Genomic DNA, 21,095 nt, shown 5'->3' on the forward strand with positions numbered 1-21,095 from the left:
CAAGGGGGAGAGACGCAGGGCAGCGCTCCCAGGGACCAGAACCCAAGCTCAGGAGCCCTTTCCCTCGCTTGGAGTCCACGTCTTACTCTCTCCCCTTCCCTGCCAGCTTCCTCTGTTCCTGTTCCTACAAAATGTCCACATGCCACCTGACTTTGTTTGGGTTCCTCCAGAAGCTGACCTTGAGACAAAGATTCAAGTGCAAGTAGTTTATTTGGGAGGTGGCTCCAGGAAATACTGACAGAAGAGTGGGAAAGTGGGACAGGGAAAGGACAGCTACATGATCAAGCCAGTTGCCACTGGGGGCATGGAAGCCCCGTCCCACCAGAGGACTCTGGTGCCAGGGTAGAACATGGGCAGTTACCCCACCCAAGGGGCAACGGAGTTGGGGCATGGGTCCCACCAGTCATTGGTGGAGGGCTGCTCCCTGGGCATTAACCCTCTGCCACTCTGACTTTCCCTGCATGCAGGTGGCCATGCCCTCAGCAGAAGGCAACCAGACAATAGCCCTCAGGGGAAAGGTGGCAGGTCCTAGGTGTTTGCAGTAACACTTTCAGGGTACGGAGCGAGGGTCTCGCAGATACAGGCAGGGCACTGGCCATCTGTCCCCTTGCCCCAGCCCAGATGCCACGTGAATTTTCATCACAAGCCCTTTGTTATGGGCTGAATTGTGTCCCCCCCAAATTCATATGTTGAAGCCCTAATCCCCGGTACCTGAGAACGTGAAAGTGTATGGACATAGGGCCTTTAAAGAGGTGATTAAGTGAAGATGAGGTCATCAGAGTGAGCCTTAATCCAATTTCACTGGTGTCCTCATAAAAGGAATTTGGGCCGGGCGCGGTGGCTCACGCCTGTAATCCTAGCACTCTGGGAGGCCGAGGCGGGTGGATCGCTCGAGGTCAGGAGTTCAGGACCAGCCTGAGCAACAGCGAGACCCCGTCTCTACTGAAAATAGAAAGAAATTATCTGGCCAACTAAAAATATATATAGAAAAAATTAGCCGGGCATGGTGGCACATGCCTGTAGTACCAGCTACTCGGGAGGCTGAGGCAGTTGGATCGCTTAAACCCAGGAGTTTGAGGTTGCTGTGAGCTGGGCTGACGCTACGGCACTCACTCTAGCCCGGGCAACAGAGTGAGACTCTGTCTCAAAAAAAAAAAAGAAATTTGGACACACAAGAGAGACACCAAGGATGTGCACACAGAAGAAAGACTGTGAGGACACAGCAAGAAGGTGGCATCTGCAAGCCATGCTAAGAGATCTCGAGAGACACCAACCCTGCTGGCACCATGGTCTTGGACTTCTAGCTTCCTGAGCCTTGAAAAATAAATTTCTATTGTCTAAGCCACCCAGGCCGTGGTGCCTTCCTACAGCAGCCCCCATAAACTAATACACCCCCCCCCAGTTCTAGTTCGCAGCCCCCAGAGTTGTCTCTGGTTGGCCCAGCTCATCTTTTCAAGCCAGGTGACAGGTCAGAGGAGACTGAGCCATGTTTGCGTCAGGTGTCCATCTCAGTCCAATCAGCTGTTGGGGAAGGCAGGGTCACGTGGCCAGGGCTGTGAGTGGGGAGAGACCCCTAGAAAGGGAGCATCACTGGCGAAGGCTCCTCAGATGTGTCTGCACCTTGGCCTGGGACAGCCCTAAGCTGAGGTGGCCAGTCTTCTGTGTGTTTGCTTTAACACAGGCCATTTCCAAACCACTGTGTCCTTGTCCTAGAGACAAATCATCCAGGGAAAACAAGTCAGTGTGACGCTGGGTTTCCAGACACTGCTTCAGCAACCCACACCTCGGGCCATGCATGGGCTGGTTTCCTGGCTTGCAGACTGTGCGTGTGAAAGCCTCAAGTCTTGTCCACTGGGGCTGAATTGGAAGCCGAGAGGCACAGCTCGCCTCATCTGGAACCAGGAGGATGCGAGGCTGACAGTTAATTAGATTAATTAGGAAACCGTGCCTTAAAATGTAATGCTGTTTTCATGAGCTTTTAAAGCCTATCAAAATGTTTGCCGAGCTTTATGGCTGGTAATTAACAACCTTGTAAAAATATACAAGGAAACAAGGAGATATCAGGGAGCTAATGAGTGTGGCAGCTGCCAGACCCACAGACGGAGGCTGGTTCTGGCTTTCCCATTGCCTGGGTTTGAGTCCCAGCTCTGCCTCAGCTTGCTCAGACACGTCCCTCAACCTCTCTGATCTCTGTTTCCTTATTTGTCCCGTGAAAAGGTTGGACGTCCTCTGAGCCCTGGACCAGCCACTTTTCTTAACCTCGCCCTCTCTTGTGCCTCAGAGCTCAGCCCACTGCAGCCTCTGCTGCTCTGAGGGCCATGCAATCATCAAGGCCTAACTGTCCCCACAATAGGTAGGAATCTAGAGCTCAGGGAGAGCCTCGGCATCCCACTCCATAGAAGTGGGCATACATGGCTCTTGTGGTCAAAGGTGCATTCACCCTTCTCTAGTAACAAATTTTTCCTTTGGCAGATCACCCCCTCCAGTTCTCAGTCCCTATGCTTTAGACAGTGTTGACTCTCCCCCTGGTGCTAGGGGCGGGCATGTGTCTCAGCTGTAGCCCATCAGAGCAGCTCAAGGACGATCACCTGACTTAATCAGAGCCAATGAGGTACAATGGAGAGGGAGGCTCTCCATTGATTTCCATGGAGATAAGTAGACCTGGTGCTGCCGGCAGCTGTCTTGGCACCATGTGGCATGTGGACACTAATCCAGCATGGAGCAAGGCTGAGCCAGATGACAGAGAAAGACCAGGTTTTGGAACCATTGTTTGGGCCCCTGAGTTTAGCTGCATCTTAAATTTGCCCTTGCATTTTTCAGCTGCATGAACCAATAAATTCCCTTTGTTTGTTTAAGCCATTTTGGGGTTGAGTTTTCTTGCACATAAGAGTTCTAACATTTACCTGTAAGAGAGAAAGAGAGGAAGAGAAACAAGGTCATAAACACAGAAAAAAAAGTTTTTGTTTTAGTGAAAGTACACACTAGAATTTTTACGTGCTATTTCCTGTGCATAAAATGTCATTTGCTGTCTGTTTTCCTTTGAGAATTCCTACGCATACTCTCAAAGCCCATTTCAGTGGCTTCCCAGCTTCCCAGGCAGAGTTAGTCACTCCTTCCCCTGGAAGACTTTTGACTTATGGCAAAAGTCACCTGTATATTACTAAAAATAAATTATAGAACATTATGAGAAATATAAATCTATATGTGAATTAAGCATATTAATAATTATTGTTGTTATGCACCATTATTGTAATTATTGTGGGTTGACATGTGAACTTGACTGATAGACTTTTCTCCATACACAATAACCCCAGGGCCCTCCATACTGGACTGGGATGGAGACATAGGGGCAACATTTGTACTTGGGTCAGATGGTCAGAAAGGGGCCCAAAGAAAGAAACTTCAAATTTTCAATTTCTAAGTTTGAGAGATAAAAATGCTTGGAAAAGAGATGGGAGCAGGAAAAACTAGTTTTTGCCCGTTACTCACTTAAACCCATTCCTACAGTAACAGAGTATAAACCAGCATGTGCTGATTCCCCAGCTAGAGACAACACATCCCAGCCCCTTCTTTGTGGCCAGTGTGACCACATGGCTAAGTTGTCACCAATGGAATCAGAATAGAAGGGATAGGGCACCTTGTGTATGACTGTTCTTTTTCCTTCCCTGAACACAGATGTGCTGTGACCAAGCCCTGACAGTGGGGATGAAGATATCACCACAAAGGATACAGGGAAACAAGATGAAAGGATCTTTGATACCTGAGTGACCATGTGGAGCAGAGCCTGCACCACTTACCTTGAGACATTCCATGAGAGTGAATCAACTTCTATTTTCCTCAAGCCTCTGTGTCTGTGTCCTCTTTCTTACAGCGGCTTGGGCTTACTCTAAGTAATATATTCCCAATCCCCTCTCCTCCAATGACTGGAAAAATCCTCCCAGTTAGGAAGACAGTGAAGTTTTGGAAAGAAAGAAGAGAGAGAGAAGGGTAGAAGCTATATAATTCCCTACACACACCCCTTGCCCTTTCTCCTAAAACAAGTCACAGATTTGATGACAGGGAGAGACACAGTAAAACCCCTTTTGAAGTTTGAGGGATTAAAGAATAAAGAGAACTTGTGCCTTATTTCCATCTGGAATTTGTCCTTCATGGTAGGAGGTGAACATCTGTTGTTTTGCCTTCCAACATTCACTCACCCTTCTTCTGATAACAATGCCCCAACATCTGTCTGGAAACCACTTTCTCACCTTTATAGAATTCTGGGAATAGCTTTATCTGCCTCTTGTCACATCAGGCCTGCTTCCTACAGCTGTGCAGTTTGTGCACTGCACAACTCCAGGGAGCTCATCTCACACAGACCATGCTGTAGTTGTGTCTCCAGGATTGTGTAACAGGATGGCCTGTGGCACTCCACAGAGGCCACTAACTCTTGGTCTCCATGGAAGTGGCCCCTGGCTGCTGTGGCTTCTCCAGGAGACAGAGCCCAGTCTCAAACTGGATGGAACCCACCATGCATCAATGCAGTGACAAATACTTAATACTCATAACAATCTTTTTCCCACACTATGCTTCCCACAACACCACTTACTAATACATCCTGGGAGTATACTGTTGACCTCATGGGTCTGCTATAATACCATTGTTGACAATATTCATTATATTATTCAATCCCTCCTTTATAAGAACTCACATGATAAATTCCCAGAAAGAGTTGGGGTGCCTTGAACAATTAGTAGATTTCTTTCGGGACGATAATAAGAATTATGTAATCCATTAGCTTTCCTTTTTGCTTTCACCATCAGGGGAGCCAAAATGAAATTAAATGCTCTTGTGAAGGTCACCTATGACCTCCATGTTGCTAAATCAATGGTCAGTCCTCAGTTCTCACCTTATTTAACCCATCAGCAGCACTTAACATACATGGTGACTCTCTCCTTAAAACCCTTTCTTCATTTGGCTTCCAGGATCCTCATGCTCTTGGTTTTACTCCTATCTCATTGGCCACTCTCACTCTTCTTTGTTGATTCTGCCTCACTCCCCGACCTCTAAACATAGGAAGGTCAGAGAGTCTGGTCCTTTTTCATGTTCTTGTCTCTGTCCTATACCTCCACTGGCAATCTCATCTAGCCTCGTGACTTTAAATACCACATCTTTGATGCTGCTGCCCAAATTCCTATCTCTAACCTGGACCTTTCTCCTGAGTGCTGGACCCATCTGTCCAACCTCACATTGGACATCTCCTCTTAGACATCAAACAGGCATCTCAAACTAAACACATCCAAGACTCAATTCATTCCTCATCTCGGGAAACCAAAATGCTCACCTTTCATTTGCTCAGGCCAAAAGCTTTAGAGGCATCCTTGACTCCTTTCCCTTTTTTTCACCCACCCCCCAATCTATCCAAATCCTACTGCCTCTACCTGTAAAATATACCCTGTACCCAACCTCAGCTCCCCACTGTTTCCATTCAATTCCAAACCACCGTCACTTCTTGCCTGGATTTTGACAATATTCTTCTCACTGCTTTTCTGAATTCTGCGCTTGTCACTCGGAGTCTATTTTAATCACAGCCTCCAAAGGGATTTCTTTCAAGCCACATCCTCTGCTCCTCCAGTGGTGCCATCATTCTTGGAGTAAAAGTCAAAGTTCTTACATGACCTATGAGGCCCCATAGGGTCTGTCGGCCTGTTTCCTCTCTGATTTTCTCTCTTCGTGCAAAGATGATAACCGGTGGCCGCGGGAGTGTGTGTGGGTACTGAGGATAAGGGAGTGAAGTGGGAAGAGAAGAGAAGAGGGCCCAGGGTACAGGTTGAAAAAACTAGGGGACTGAGAAGGGCAGCCAGAGGCCAATGAGAGGAGCCAGCAGACGGTGGGGCCACCAAATCCAAGGAGAGAGAATGTCTCAAGAAGAAACCACGTCTCACTGAGGGCCCCACAGGGCTGCTTTTCATGCTGTTAAAATTTTTAAACCTTTTCAAATGATGAGCAATTTGTCAGGGAAGCAGCATCTTGGCAGCCACTCTGGGTAAGGAGAAAAAATATTAGCATCTTTCAATTGGTCATTTTTTTCCCCTTTTCAGCCTAAGCAGGCCAGAACCAGTATCCATTATTAATAGATGCATGTTTTATTAAAGTTATAAAGACCAAAGATTTGTAACTTTAATAATCTAGATTCTTATTTTAAATTCCCCAACATTATTATTTATTGATCGGCTGGGGATGTTTCTTTTGCAATTGCCAATCTGCCAATTCCTGGAGGGGAAGTAGAAGTGGTGGAATTAGAGAAGCTGGCGTTGACACCGACTGACTCTGGGGAGCACAACAAAACTCCCACCAAAATGAGCACCCTCTCTGTGCCAGGCCCCGGGCCAGGCACAGTGCATCTGAGGCAGGATGACTAAGGCTCCCTAACTGGGGAGGCAGAAAAATAAACAATTTTATGGACAATGCAATAATTCAGATGTGTTCAAGGAGCAGAACTGAGTGGTCAAAATTCCTAGTTTCTCTGGAAGTAGGAAGATTTAAGTCTCAGTGCCACTATGTAGTAGCTGTGTGATCTTGACCATGATACATCCCCTCTCTGAGCCTCAGTTTCCTCATCTGTAAAATGAGGATAGTATAGGCTATGATGAAGAGTAAGTGAGATCCTGAGGCACATAGCTCATTTGGCACAGTACTCAGCATGAAACAAAAAGCAACAGGGCACACACTTGGAGCAGTAATCCTTCCTGGAGGAGAGGGGTAAAAAGATTTCACAGAGGAGGATACACTTGAGCTGGTTCTGGAAGGATGACTAGAATTTCAAAAGACTGAAAAGCTGAGGGAAGACAGAAAACAGCCAGGGAAAAACCGGTTGGTGAGCAAGCATGGGCTGCGTTTTGGAAAAGCTGAAGAGCTCGGTGGGGCTGGAGAATGTGGCAGCTTTAGGGGACTGGCAGAAGGTGGTGACAGTGCAGAGGGCCTCCAAGCCCAGACAAGGGATCCAGGTTCGCCCTGAAGGCAATGGGGAACCTTGGAGGGTTTGTTGTTTGTTTTTTAATTGCTGTAAAAAACACGTAACAGAAAATTTACCATGTTAACCATTTTTTTAGTGTTGTATGGTATAATGGTGTTAACTATATTTCCTTTTTGTGCAACAAATCTCTAGAACTTTTGCATCTTGCCAAACTGAAACTCTATATGTGTTGAACAACTCCCCACTTCCCCAGCCGGAGACAACCACCACTCTACTTTCTGTTTCTATGACTTTGACTACTTTAAATACCTCATATATACATAAGTGGAATCATACAGTATTTGTCTCCCTTTGACAGGCTTTAATAAGTAAAATAACTTATTATAATGTCCTAAAGGTAAAGCATTGGTGCCTCTGTGGATGATAGTGGTGATAGTGATGATGGTGGTGGTGATGGTGGTGGTGATAGTGATGGTGATGATGGTGGTGATGATGATGAAGGTGATGATGATGGTGGTGGTGGTGCTGGTGGTAGTGGTGATGATGGTGATGATGATGATGGCGGTGGCGATAGCAGCCAACTCTTTTTGAGTACTTACTCTGTGCCAGGCACTCTTCTAAGTGCTTTAAAAGTGCAAATGCCTTAATTCATTTTATTCCTCCAACATTATTATTATTCCCATTGTACAAATGAGGAGTTTAAGGCAAGTGAAGGGAAGTTACTTGCCCAAGGCCACAGCAATAACAGGCAGAGCTGGAATTCAAATTCAGGCAGTCTGGCTCCAGCCCATTTCCTGGAGTCACTTGGGGAGCTTTAAAATACTCGCCCCAGACAGACCTGCTGGATCAGAGCCTCCAGTGGGGCCCAGGCATTAATCGCCAAGAAACTCTCTGAACGGGGGGCTGAAGGGGGGGTAGGAACTGAGGGTTTCCCGTGGGGACAGACAAGGCCGAGTCTGACACGAGAGAGAGTCGAGCCTAAGTCTCTCCTACCTGCCCTGAGCACTGATTTTCCCTGGGTCTGGGGGTGAGTGGACCTTTTGGGGACAACCAAAAAAGGGTATCCAGATCATTCCTACCCTCTTACACATGACCTGGAGGAAGCAGCCTCCAACCTCCTGACCCCCACCAGCTCCCCAGAGAGGGTCCCTGCAGGATCTAAGGGAAGCACAGATACAAATGATCCTGAGAAAAGACACTCAACCTCTTCAGTCACCCAGTGTCTTAGTCCATTTTCTGTTGCTTACAATAGAATATCTGAAACTGGATAATTTATAAAGAAAAGAAATTTATTTCTTACAGTTATAGAGGCTGAGAACCCCAAGTTTGAGGGGCCACATTTGGTGAGGGCCTTCTTGCTGGTGGGGACCCTCTGCAGAGTCCCGAGGTGGTGCAGAGCATCACATGGCAAGGGAGCTAAACGCGCTACCTCAGGTTTCTCTTCCTCTTCTTATAAAGCCACCAGTCCCACTCCCATGACAACGCATTAATCCATTAACCCATTAATCCATTAATGGCTTAATCCATTCATGAGGGCAGAACCCTCAATACTGACACACTGGGGACTAAATTTTAATAAGAGTTTTTGGGGGGACAAATATTCAAACCATAGCACCCAGTAAATGGCAATTAAAGCAACAAGAAGATGCCCTAGAAGGTACTCAAGAGGGGAGAGTTGTAATTAGACACCTCCCTAATCAAATTCATCCCAGCTCCATTTGGAACTTGAATGCACTTGAGTACTCTTAGGAGCTAAATTGTTCCTTTTTTTTTTTTTTGGAACATACTGTAATGACAGTATTAGGCCCACAAATATCCTGGCATTTGCAAACTAGATACCAATAACCAGATTACTAGCATCAACACTAATCACTTTTTTTAAATTTTAGTCTAAAAAGGTTCAAGAATTACTGTTATCTACAACAAGGATGGATCTCCTAGACATAGTGGGTGAGCCAAAGGAGCCAGACACAAAAAAAACTAGATACTGCAGTGAGTTATGGTGATGCCACTGCACTCTAGCCCAGTGACACAGCAAGACCCTGTCTCAAAACAAAAACAAAAACAAAAACAAAAAACAACAACCAAAAAAACAACAAAACAAAACAAAACAAAAACCCACTAGACACCAGACGATTCCAAAACAGACAAAACCAATCTATGGTGATAAAAGTCAGAATAAGGGTTCTCTGTGAGGGGCGTTGAGGAGTGTTGACTGGGAGGGAACCTTTTGAGCGACTGGAAATGTCCTGTGTCTTGACCTGGGTGGGGATTACATGGATGAACACAAAGTAAAGGTTCACGGAGTTGTACCTTTATAATTTATGCACTTTACTATATGAGACTCATACCTGAAAAATGTTTTAAAGAGTTGGATTATTGTTTCTTTCTGGCCACCCATGTTTTTCATCAAATTCAGATCATGACTAAGCACTGATTCAGTGCCTATGGTAGATACAGCCACTCAAGTGGGGCAATGGCAGAAACAAAGGCAGACTAGGGCTTGGCTTAGCTGGCACTTGACTCTGGACTTCGAACAAGGCTTACAGCTGGAGGGGGCTACCAAGACCAATTGTGCTTGATGCCATTGAGACCACCACTCCCACACACCCCCAAAAGAGCCAAGGCCAGGCCCTGGCAGCTTGCCCCATTAAGGGCTGGACCAATCAGAAAGCAGCCACATTCAAGAGGGCAGGATGGGGCTGGGAATAGGCTCTTAGTCAACAGCTTGCCTGGCCCCAGGGCCCTGTAGGCTCACAGATGAGAATGGGTCAGGCCCCCAGGGCAAGGGTGAGGGCAGAACCAGAAGGAAGGAAAATTAGGAAGGACTTCAAGCCAGACTGAACAATAGCAAGGCTCAGAGATGACAAGATTCTCACTGTACAAATGAGGAAATTAAGGCAATAGAAGGGACTTATGGGGACCACATGCAGGGGTGAGGGCTCACCTGGGAGCAGGCCAGCTAATGGACAATGCACAACCATCCCAGATTGAGACCAGAGACATCCAGTTCCTGCCCAAGGTTACACAGCAAGTCAGAGACTCAGCCAGGCCAAGACCCCACACATCCTGTACCCCATCAGCTTCCTCCCACCACCCCAGCAATACCCCAAGATCATTTTTATTTCCCCTTCAGGATGCTCCACATTCTACATACCCTGCGCTATCAGCTTTTTTTTAAAAAAAGACTTAATTCTTGAATCTTACAACAACTTATATCATCTTGACAGTGGAGTAAAAAAGCCATCCCACACTACCCACTTTCAGTACAGATCTTTGTCGTGTTGGGAAGCATAAACGAACCCAAGGAGTGATAATTAGTTCTAAATTCAGGCGAGGTTTATGGAATGTGAACCATTTGGATAATCGGCTGGGGTGGTGCCATGAAGTGGTAATTAATTTGTTTTTTCCTTAAAATGTTTTACTTAATTAAGGGAGGTGTTGATTTATATACACCCGTCCCCTGGGGATGGTTTGTAAGGCAGGGGAAAATTCCAACTGTCTCCCTGCCACGTTTCTCATCGAATTATTTCATTACATTCGGATACACTTTTGCAACACTGATCGTGACAGATCCTGGAGTTATGAGCTCATAAATATTGGGGGGTGGGGGGGGAGGATGAAGACGCACACTTAATGGGAAATGTGCTCATAATCAAATGAATATTTCAAGCTGTGACAATGCAGGCCAAGAGAGAGAGAGGGAACTGCTTTCTCTTCAAAGAGTAACAGGATGCTGAAATCAACCCAGCACCTGCAGCTCTGTCTCCTTCTGAGCTGGGTTTTCAAATCTCAGCTTGCGAAGGATGGATGTCAAGAGAATTTGGATCCAGTCCTGGCTCTGTCCTAACTTACTTTGAGCTGATAGTAGCTTAAGTTTGTTCTTTCGTTTATTCAACAAATATTTATTGTCTACTGTGTGCCAGGCACTGTGCTACTCCCTGGGAATACAATGGTCAACAAGACAGGCTTGTTTCTTACCTGAATATCAGGCACATATGCAAAAGAAATGGGTGCATATTTCTGCCAAGACATGTAAAAATGTTCATAGTAGCGTTATTCGATAGCTCCAAATCAGGAGCCACCCACAGGTCCCTCAACAGAAGAATGGATAAATGAATTGTGTCATATTTGTGCAATGGAATGCTGCTATGCTATGGAAGTGATAACTTCCATGGGAATAGGTGATGGATGCATGCGAAACTTGGATGGACACATCGTGCTACTTGAAAGAAGCCAAAGATAGAAGGTTACCTACTGTGTGATTCCATTACATGACATTCTGAAAAAGCTAAACTACGTAATGAAGACCAGATCAGTGGTTGCTAGGAGGTCAGAGTGAGGGGAAGGTTTCACTACAAGGGAGCAGCATGAGGGAATTTGGGGGGATGATGGAACTGTTCTATATCTTGATTGTGGTGGTGGTTCCTGACCATACATTTCTCAAAACTCATAGAACTACACACCAAAAAAGAGTGAATCTTACTGTGTGTAAGTTTAAAAATAATTTTTAAATGTAAAAAATAAATAACTTGGGTTATATCTGCCTACTGAAACTGAAGACCATCTGAAAAGTTGAAGCCTTGTTGATTTAGGGTGTCCAAGGGTGCAGGTCCAGGCCCTCCCAAGCATGAGCTGGGGCAAGTGTCACACACTCACACCCAGCCTTTCCTCTGGGCATTAAGTTTTGCCAGAACCCACAGGTCCCCTTCGTGGCAGGATTAGCTTAGCAGCAAACCCAAAGACAAGGATTCCTGGGCAAGTGGTTTATTAAGGAAGTGCTCCTATGAGAAACTGGTGACAGAGTGTAGAAAAAAGATAGGAAAGAGAAAAAGCCAAGCAAGGGTGAAATATCAGAGTCCCAGCCTCAGCTGGGGAATGTGAGTTACCGTTCAGAGTTTGGCCTGGAGGCAAGGGAGCTGGGCTTCAGACACCTGTACCTGCTGTTCTATGGCCAAGGTCCACCCAGGGAGGGGAATAAACTCCGGGCACTTCTAGGTCCCTGTGCTGAGTGCAGCAGTGGCTCCAGGAGCCCAAGGTCAATCCTCTGAAGAAAATCTCACATGTAAGCTGTCAGAAGAGACACCCCGCTGGGCTCACAGAAATGGTAAAAGGATCCAGGGGCACCGGGGTGGAGCACAAACAGGGTGTGCTCCACCAACTGTGTAGCATCCTCCAGACATTTGCTCCCAATGCTAGAGTGGGTCAAACCTTAAGGCCAGGAAAGAGGGGCCCCTACCCCCTCCACCCTCCACAGAACAGGAGATCAAGGGAGGGAAGACTTACCAGTGGATCCACAGGGCTGATGTGGAATGAGGTTACAGAGTCTGAGGCATTTTCTGGGGACAGGCCTGGGAACCCCAGGAGGTTATTCTATCCTGATGCAGACCTCAGGGCGAGATGAAGTTTCAGGGCAATAGAACAAAGAGATGGCAACATGTCTTTCTGCTCCAAACATGAAGGCAGGTAACCTGAGACCATAGCCCCATGTTTCTCTTCTGCAAGTTAAACTCGTAGGCAAAAGTGTGCTCTCAGGCGCAGGCAAGAGAAGAAGGCTTATCCTCTGCCATGAATCCCAAATACTGGTTCGTGGTGAACTGGTGCCTGTGGCCGTGGTCCCCAGGAAGAATGTTCTGAGGTGGCCAATTATCCATCCTGAAGGCGGCTGTCCTTTCCTCCTAGACAATCGCCAACCTTTAGTTTTGAGGTTAAAGCTCCCTATTATTTATGAAATGCTGGTGATACTAGATGGTGATCATGTTTGTTTAATTTCACCTTAGGGAACTCCTTCATTCTAACCATCGGGTGGGAATCTGTCCCTTGCAACAAGAAAACAAAACAAACCAGCCCAACCAAATTCCTCCTGAAAGAAACTAGAGATGTGAAGATCGTTCAAAACACCCAAAATGTTTTCACTGAAAACTTAGGATTCGTCAAATTGAAGAAAAACAAATTCACAAACTGGTTTGACAGGTATTTTCCTCTGGACCGGGGTTCCCAGCCCCACCATCTGATGGCTGGATTCTGCCTGCTTGTCTCCCTATAGAGGGGTCAGGTAGTTCCTTTGTAAAAGGAACCCTGAGCTAATTTCACTCGAGGCCAGTTCTAAATTCTGAGGCCCTGGGATATAGTAGCCAAACAATCTGGGTTCTAAGCCTGGATCAGACTAGCTGTGTCACCTTGGGGAAGTGACTTTACCTTTCTGAGCCTCCGATTCCTCATCTGTAAATGGGGCTGACAATAAATCTTCTCAGGCTCGTTATAAAGCAGGCTGAAAAGAATCTAGCTTAAACTTCCATTCAGCTTTAAAAAATCATTTGTTCCTGTTCTGGTTCCCACACTTTCAGAAGAACGTAAAATAACTGGAGCTTTTTCCCTGGGTGAATAGGCTGGCAGCACTATTTCATATATAATTGGTTTACTAGTAGGGGAAAGAAAAGAAAAAGAACCACTTAGATCCTCTCCTCAAAATGTGTACAAAAATAAACTCCAGATGGAATACAGTTAAATGTAAGCAAACATTTAAAACCTAGAAGAAAATGGAAGCATTACCAACTCCATTGTACTCAAGACAAAAAAAAAAAGAAAACAGAAAAATATTCATCAAGTGAGGGAAAACTTCCTAAATTCAAAAGCAATGGAGAAAAAAAAATTAAAAAATAAAAGATTGATAGATTTGACTCAGGAAATTTAAATCTCTACAGAAACAACTCACAAATGAAGCATATAGGCAAACAACAAATTAGGATACTAGTTGGCCCCCCAAAATCCTTAATATGTAGACAGTTCTTTACAAATCAACAATTAAAACATCAAGACCCCCAATAAATAGACAAAGAGCATTGACAGTTTACACAAGAAGAAATACAAAAGGCCAATAAATGTTAGATTAAAATATACCATATTACACTAAAATTTAAGAAATTTGAAGACAGTGAAAAATGTAGCAAATATTTAAAAATAAATAATACTTAATGTTGGAAAGGGCACATTTAATGGATACTCATATGATTTTAGCATGTGTAAAAGTTGGTTTTAAAATAATGAATTTGACATTTTGGGATGGATAAAAAAAGAAAAAATAATAAGACAAAAATAAAATAAAATAATAAATTGCTCTTACTAGTCTTTTCTCAGCAGAATGTCCTCCTTGGGGCACCTCAGTCCTAGATGCTATCTTTGGCTGGTCTGTGAATGATAAGATATAAATAACCATTGCAGTAAGGGATCTTTGTAAAAATTGAAAACAAATGGTAGAACCTTATAAAAGGAGATTGTATACATTTTTATAGTCTGGCTCTCAGTTGAACATTTTGCAGTCAATATGTTTCTCAATCTCTATTTATCACTCCATTAAAGATATTAACAACAAAAAAATTGGGAGGACGTCATCTTTAAAATGTTTACAACCCTTGGACCCAGTAGTTACACATCTAGGATGTAAGTCTAAGGAAATAATTTGAAAACAATAAAAGACTTCATATACAAAGTTTTTCTTTTAATTACAGCATTGTGATGTAACAGTTAAAAATTCAGTGCAACCCAAATGTCCAACAATTGGGAATGATCAGTAAATTTCCTAGACGATGGTGTACTACACAATCATTAAAAGTAAAATTATGCTTGCAAAAAGATTATAATGGTATGGGGAAATATTCCTGTAATAATGTTACGTGAAAAAGAGCAAAGCACCAAATTGTATATTCACTACGCACTCAATTATGGAAAAAAACTGAATAAGAAAGCAGAAGTGAAAGTTAATACCGGTTGTTTCTGGGAGGTGGGATTACAGATAACTTTAATCTTTCTACTTTGCTGTAAATTTCCCAAATTTTCCACAATGCACATGGATTAATTTTCTGCTTAAAAACAGAAAGGCATAAGAGAGGGTTTTTTTTTTTTTTTCTTTAAAGAAATGACAGAGACATCTTGTCGTATAAGGAACAATATATCCTTGTAGGGATGGGGACCAGGGAGGAGCAGACCACTTCCAGGTGATTCAGGGGCAGACCCAGGACTGGGAGAGGCAGGCGAGAGCTGAACAGAAGGAGGAACTGTACAGCAGACAGAGCTGTACTCTGGTGAATGAGGCTGTCTCAGGAGGTGGGGAGATCCCCATGGCGAGGGGTATTCAAGCAGAGAGTGGAAAATTCCTAGTTAATGGAGTCGTAGAAGAGATTCAAGTGTCTGAAGGATTAAAGTAGATAAGGAACTTTTCAGCTGGAGATACCAGGAAAATGTGAGTGACAATGGTGGAATCTTATTCCATGCAACAAGGTGGCAGAGAAGTTTTTGGGCTCAGAGGGTGAAACTTGGTTGGGGGATCAGAGTCTATAGGAGATAAGGAGGGGAAAGTGCATTTCCCTACCCTCCACACACCACTGAACACAACAGTGGCACCAGATGTGTGGGAGGTTTTCTCCACACGCCACACAATTCTCCAGCAGACACCAGCGGGGTGTCCTCGAATTCAACTCAATTCTGACACTCTCTACCTGGAGATGGCGTCAGATCCCACAGGTTGAGGCCTCAGTCCACAAGACTGCCCACACTTCAGATGCCAGTCACAAGCAGCAGGTTGTCGACTCTAGTTCTGACCCATCTGCTGCAAACTGGGGTTCCCGTGACCCCCTTCTTTGGTTAGGTTAACTTGCTGGGAGAGCTCACAGGACTCAGGGAGGGTGTTTACTGGTTTATTACAAAGCGTAGTACAAAGAAAAGTAGCCAGATGAAGAAACAGATGGGGCAAGATATGTGGGAGGGGGAGCGGAGCTTCTGTGTCCTCTCCCGGTGCCCCTCCCTCCGGCAACTCCACGGGTTCAGTTATCGGAAGTCCTGAACCCAGTCCTTTTGGCTTTCTATGAGGCCTCGTTACATAGGCATGATTGATTACACCATTGGCCATTGGTGCTCGACTCAACCTTCAGCCCCTCTCCCCTCCCTGGAGGTAGGGGGTGGGGCTGAAAGTGCCAACCCCTCAATCATGTGCTCGGTTCCCTGGGAGCCAGCTGTCATCCTGAGGCTCTCCAGGAGGCCACCAAGAGTCTCCTCATTAGAACAAAAGATGCTCCTGTTATCCAGGAAACTCTGAGCGATTTAGGAGCTTTGTGTCAGACATTCCCATCACCCAAGAAATTGCAAAGGTCTTAGGAGCTCTGTGTCAGGAACTGGGGTCAAAGACCAAATATCAGAACAAAAAATCCTTCTAGCGCCCCTGTTGCTCAGGAAGTTACAAGGGTTTGGGGAGCTCCGTGTTGGGAACCATAGTCAGACTCCAAATATATATTTCTTATTATATCCCAGTATCACGGGGTCCTCCCAGCCGTGGTGCAGGAATGATCCGGGCTGCCCATGGTACTTCGGGTCTTCTATCCTGGAGTGTTGCCTGGCTCGGGAAGGCTCTGAGTGAGGGCTCTTAAAGTGATGCCTCCTTCGCCATGTTTGGGAGTGGAGGCTCAGGGGCCCCTGGGAGATAGGCCTCGTGTCAGTCCCCAGCCGGTCCTCTCCTTTGGCCAAGTAGAAGTTCTCTTTTCAGATCAAGCATCCACCATGCGCCAAGCACTTTAGCTCCGTTTTCTCCTTTCAGTCCTACCATAAGCCCAACAGCCCAGTGTTACAGGCAAGGAAGCTGGGACTCAGGTGGTGGTGAGACTTCCCCAAATTCACAGCCAGAATGTGGCAGAGCAAGGGCTCCCACCCAGGTCTGCCTACCTACCTGGGATGAGGAGATACATACCCCCTCACCTGGAGTCTCCCAACAGCCAGAGACAGCCCAAAGCAGGGCAGACAGACAGACACACAGTCAGACAGTGACTGTACTGCCATTGCCCTCAGCCTAGGCTGTAAGACCTGCACCTGGTGGCACATGCTGACACACAGGGCAAACCTGCTTCGCTATAACTGGCTCATTTTGTCCTTATAAAACTCTATGAGGTGGTACTACTATGTACCCATTTTACAGACAAGGAAACTGAGAAAAGAAAGGAGAAATGACTTGCCCCATTTACATGGTCTACAGGTACTTCCACTGAAGATTTGGGTGACCCTCAGGGTGGGCTGAAGGGTATGGGCAGGGCACCAACCCAGACTGGACCCTGTGTTCATATGTCAGATCTTATCCATCCTCCTGTGAGTTAGATACTATTTCCAAATTTCAACAAGTCTACCATGGCATCAATTATAACATGCACCATTATTTTATTACCACAAAGAAAGAAAAAAATGCAACTGATTAAAAATATGGCAATTGTAAGATATAGCCGAATTTCAGAGATGTGAAATGTAAAAAACTGCATCTTAGAATCAATAAAATTTGGCATATCCCCATTTTGCAGATGAAAACGCCAAGGCAACAAGAGTTCATGTTTTGCCTAAAGTTACATAGCTAATAAGCAGCAAAACCAGGATTCAAATCTGGGTCCGTCTGACCCCAAAGCCTGGCTCTGAACTCCCTATCGAATAATCTGCTGTGTGGTGCTGGACAGATTGAGCACTGAACTAGGAAAGATGCCCCTGGGAGTTGTGCAGTGCCCGTCCTGAGCCGCTGTAATTGTTAGTACCTGGGTTTGCAGCCGGGCTGTTGATATTCCTGCCATGTTACATCCTAGCATTTTTCTTCACTTTATGTTTCCCAATGCCACTGGGGGAGTTTCATCAAATGTAAGAAATGGACACTTGTCAAAATGCATGACTTTAGAAAGCTTGCCGCCTGGAGAGGTTCTTAGGCTGGTCCCTGCAAACGAGACTCTGATCCACACATCTTAGATGTCCATGCGTTTGGGAAAGAAGCGGACAGAATATATTTCTGTCCTTACTCTCCTTTTCCTCCCGCCATCGTTCAGCTCCCTCTTAGGGGCTGCCGTCTGAGCAGGATTAAGCAGCAGGCACTTTTGAGGGTGAGTGCATTACTGTCTTCCTGCCTCAGCCTCCCATTCTGCAACGGGTCTATTCATCTGAAGCCCGGGCCTTAGGGACAGGGAGGGTATGGTCACATCTCTGGGTGCCACAAAAGCTGAGAGGATCCCAGCAAGAAGGCACAGCACACTACACTTTCGCTTGCCCCTAGCCACAGACAGTGAGTGTGTGTCCTCCAAGACAAGCAACAGAAACCCAGTCCCCACCAGCTCGAGACATAGGGGACTGACTGGCTCGTGGAATCCAAAGATGGAGTGGACAGCCAAACCTCAGGCTGGGGACAGTCACACCTGTACCTTGGCAACACTTGGTACCTAGGGCTGAAGGTGACCTTCCCCCCATCCCTTGTCTCTGCTTATCAAGGTGTCAAATCCTTCTCTCTCACCTCAGATACCTCCATGGTCACCAACACCCTCTCTCTCCTCCAGAGACAGGCACTGACTCACTCAGTTACAGGTCAAAGGACTCTGATTGGTGCAACTTGGGTAGATTTCACCAGAAACTGAGCCACTCAGCTCTGGCCAAGGGGGTAGGTGGTGTAAAAACTGGGAGCTCCTGCTAGACCCACAAGCTTACTCCCATTCTCTAGTTGAAGAAACAGAGCAGTCAGGACACCAGCTCCAGAACTTTCTTCATCTTGCAAACTGGAACTCTGTACCCATCAAACAATGCCTCCCCTTCCTTTTTTTTTTTTTTTTTTTTTTGGAGACAGAATCTTACTCTGTTACCTGGGCTAGAGTGCCCTGACGTCAGCCTAGCTCACAGCAACCTCAAACTCCTGGGCTTAAGCGATCCTACTGCCTCAGCCTCCCAGGTAGCTGGGACTACAGGCATGCACCACATGCCTGGCTAATTTTTTCTATTTTTAGTTGTTTTTGGCTAATTTCTTTCTATTTTTAGTAGAGACAGGGTCTTGCTCTTGGTCAGGCTGGTATCAAACTCCTGAGCTCAAATGATCTTCCTCTGCCTCCTAGAGGGCTAGGATTACAGGCGTGAGCCACCGCGCCCCTTGCTTTTTTCTTACAGATCATTTGTCCTTTCTCTGCGGGCCTAGTGTCGTCAGGCTTTAACATCAGACAATCCCAGGTTGAAATTCTGGCTCCACCACATGCTAATTGGGTAACTCGGTCAAGTCTTTCGACATCTCTGAACCTCAGTTTCCCCCTCTGCCAAGGTCTAGGTGAGGATGTGCAGAGCTGTCAATGTCCTGGCATAGAAGCTGTGCACGGTAGGTGCCCAGTAAATGTCAGCCCCTTCCTTTTCTCCTCCACTCTTGTCTCCAAAGTTCAAGTAGTAAAACAACCACCTGTCTGGTGATTTCTGCCAGAACAATGCCCAACACATGCTGTCACCCAGAGCTGAGCCCCATTATGAATGGGGTTCAACAGCTCAGCTGAGGATGATTTGACATTTGACAGCAAGAAGTTCTCTTATTCAAGGAGCGGCAAATGCACCTTGTTAAAGGACCCTTTTAGGGCCTAGAGGTCTGAATCAGGGATCGAGTGGGGCTTTTTAGAAAGAGTCATGAGGCCAGGTGTAGTGGCTCACACCCATAATCCCAGCACTTTGTGAGGCCCAGGTGGGAGGATTGCTTGAGGCCAGGAGTTCAAGACCAGCCTGGGCAACATAGTGAAACCCCTCCCCACCCCACCCCCGTCTCTGCAAAAAATAAATTAGCTGTGTGTAATGGCATGCATCTGTAGTCCCAGCTACTTGGGAGGCTGAGGTGGGAGGGTCACCTGAGCACAGGAGTTCAAGGCTGCAGTGAGCTGTAATCACACCACTACACTCCAGCCTGAGTGACAGGGTGAGACTTTGTCTCTAGGAAGAGAAAAAAAAAACATGGTCTGGGCCTTACAAGGAGGGGACCAAGCCCCCCCGCCCCCCGGCCTCCGGATGCACCCTTCCCTCTTCTCAGCATCACCCCATGATCAGACACAGCCTCCCTCATTCTCCTAAAGCACCTGGACACAGGCTGTTGTGTGTCACCAGCTTTTACTGAGGGGTTAGGGGATAATGGAGAAGATATTAAAGTCCAGATAAGGGACAACTTAAACTGAATGTCAGGCATTTCTGTTCTATAAGATCTTTGAATTTGGGCTCCCTGGGCCCAAACCTCCAGCTGGTTATAAGCTTAGAACTCTGGGCTCAGTCCCTCGTGTCCCAGCTGGGCTGGGACCCCAACAGAAACCCTGGCTCTGCCACACACCAGCTATGTGGCTTTGGGCAAGTCACTTCACCTCTCCAAGCCTCAGCTTCCTCAAGTATAACGTGAGAAGAGTAATAACGAGGCCTCGCTCAGGAGATCCAGTGGAGACTCAATGAGATGTCTCTGATGTACTTAGGCCAATGTCCGGCACATTGTAGGTGCTCAGGAAATGGTACGATACAGACATTGGTAAGATGAGGTTCCTGCCCCCATGATCCAGTGTAGAAGTTCTCAATGTTTTCTGCTGCAACTCACTGATGTGTGTGTGCCCCCTAGACCAGTCACCAGCAGGGATGGATGGAATAGCAAAGTAAGTCAAAATAATGTGGATCCCCCCCCACCCATAATTCATCCCTTGCAGCTGGGCACATGGCTCTCTGGGCCAAAACAAGGCACTCATTCCCCCAACTTCCACGACTGTTGGCCATATCTAATGGCTGATCCATGCCAGGCCTCCATCGAAGATAATTTTAGAGAACCCCATGGGATTGGCAGAGGCCTCTGCTGTCCAACTCAACTTCCCTCGTTCCCTCACAGATGTTCCCGAGTGCGTCCCCCAGTAAACCTCCTACGTGCAAGTCTCCATCTCAGAGTCTGCTTCCCTGGAAACAGATCTAGGACAGCTGGCAAACGTGGAGCAAATGTGCCTCTTCCACTTCTTGCCTCCACGGGATACATCACTAATCGATCACAGAGCTCTTTCCTGCTGAGCCTGGACAGAACCTCAGAATCCTTCTCAACACAGCACTTCAGACTGCCACTACCACTGGGCCAGATTTATCACATGCAACAAAACCATTAATCTAAACCTTAGACCCAAAAACAATAGATCAGAGGGAGGACTCTGTTAGCTCTCGCCAATCTACTTTGAATCCACCAAAACAGAAACTTTACAAAGGACCTTGTAGATCGATGACCAAATGATCTGTCGCAAAGATTCCAGGGTTTCACCAAGTCCCTGAGGTTTTCCTCCCAGCCCACAAAATAGCTTGTGCCCATCCTTTGTCAACCTCTAGT

The 21,095-nt window shown here is 46.2% G+C and overlaps 1 long non-coding RNA gene across 5 annotated transcripts in view; it reads left to right on the forward strand.

The window, feature by feature from the left end:
• LOC123622426 overlaps positions 1 to 20,753 on the forward strand; it is a 62,876-nt gene extending 42,123 nt beyond the window's left edge. For 4 of the 5 annotated variants that reach the window (XR_006729492.1, XR_006729491.1, XR_006729493.1 and 1 more), the window contains one exon: positions 3,676 to 4,109. This is a non-coding gene — a long non-coding RNA (uncharacterized LOC123622426). Of the gene's footprint in view, positions 1 to 3,675; positions 4,110 to 20,615 lie in introns of those variants that run through there. The other variant, XR_006729494.1, reaches the window with a different exon arrangement.
• Positions 20,754 to 21,095: the final 342 nt, after the last annotated feature.

Source organism: Lemur catta, chromosome 17 (assembly GCF_020740605.2).
Source record: "Lemur catta isolate mLemCat1 chromosome 17, mLemCat1.pri, whole genome shotgun sequence".
NCBI classification, from domain to species: domain Eukaryota; kingdom Metazoa; phylum Chordata; class Mammalia; order Primates; family Lemuridae; genus Lemur; species Lemur catta.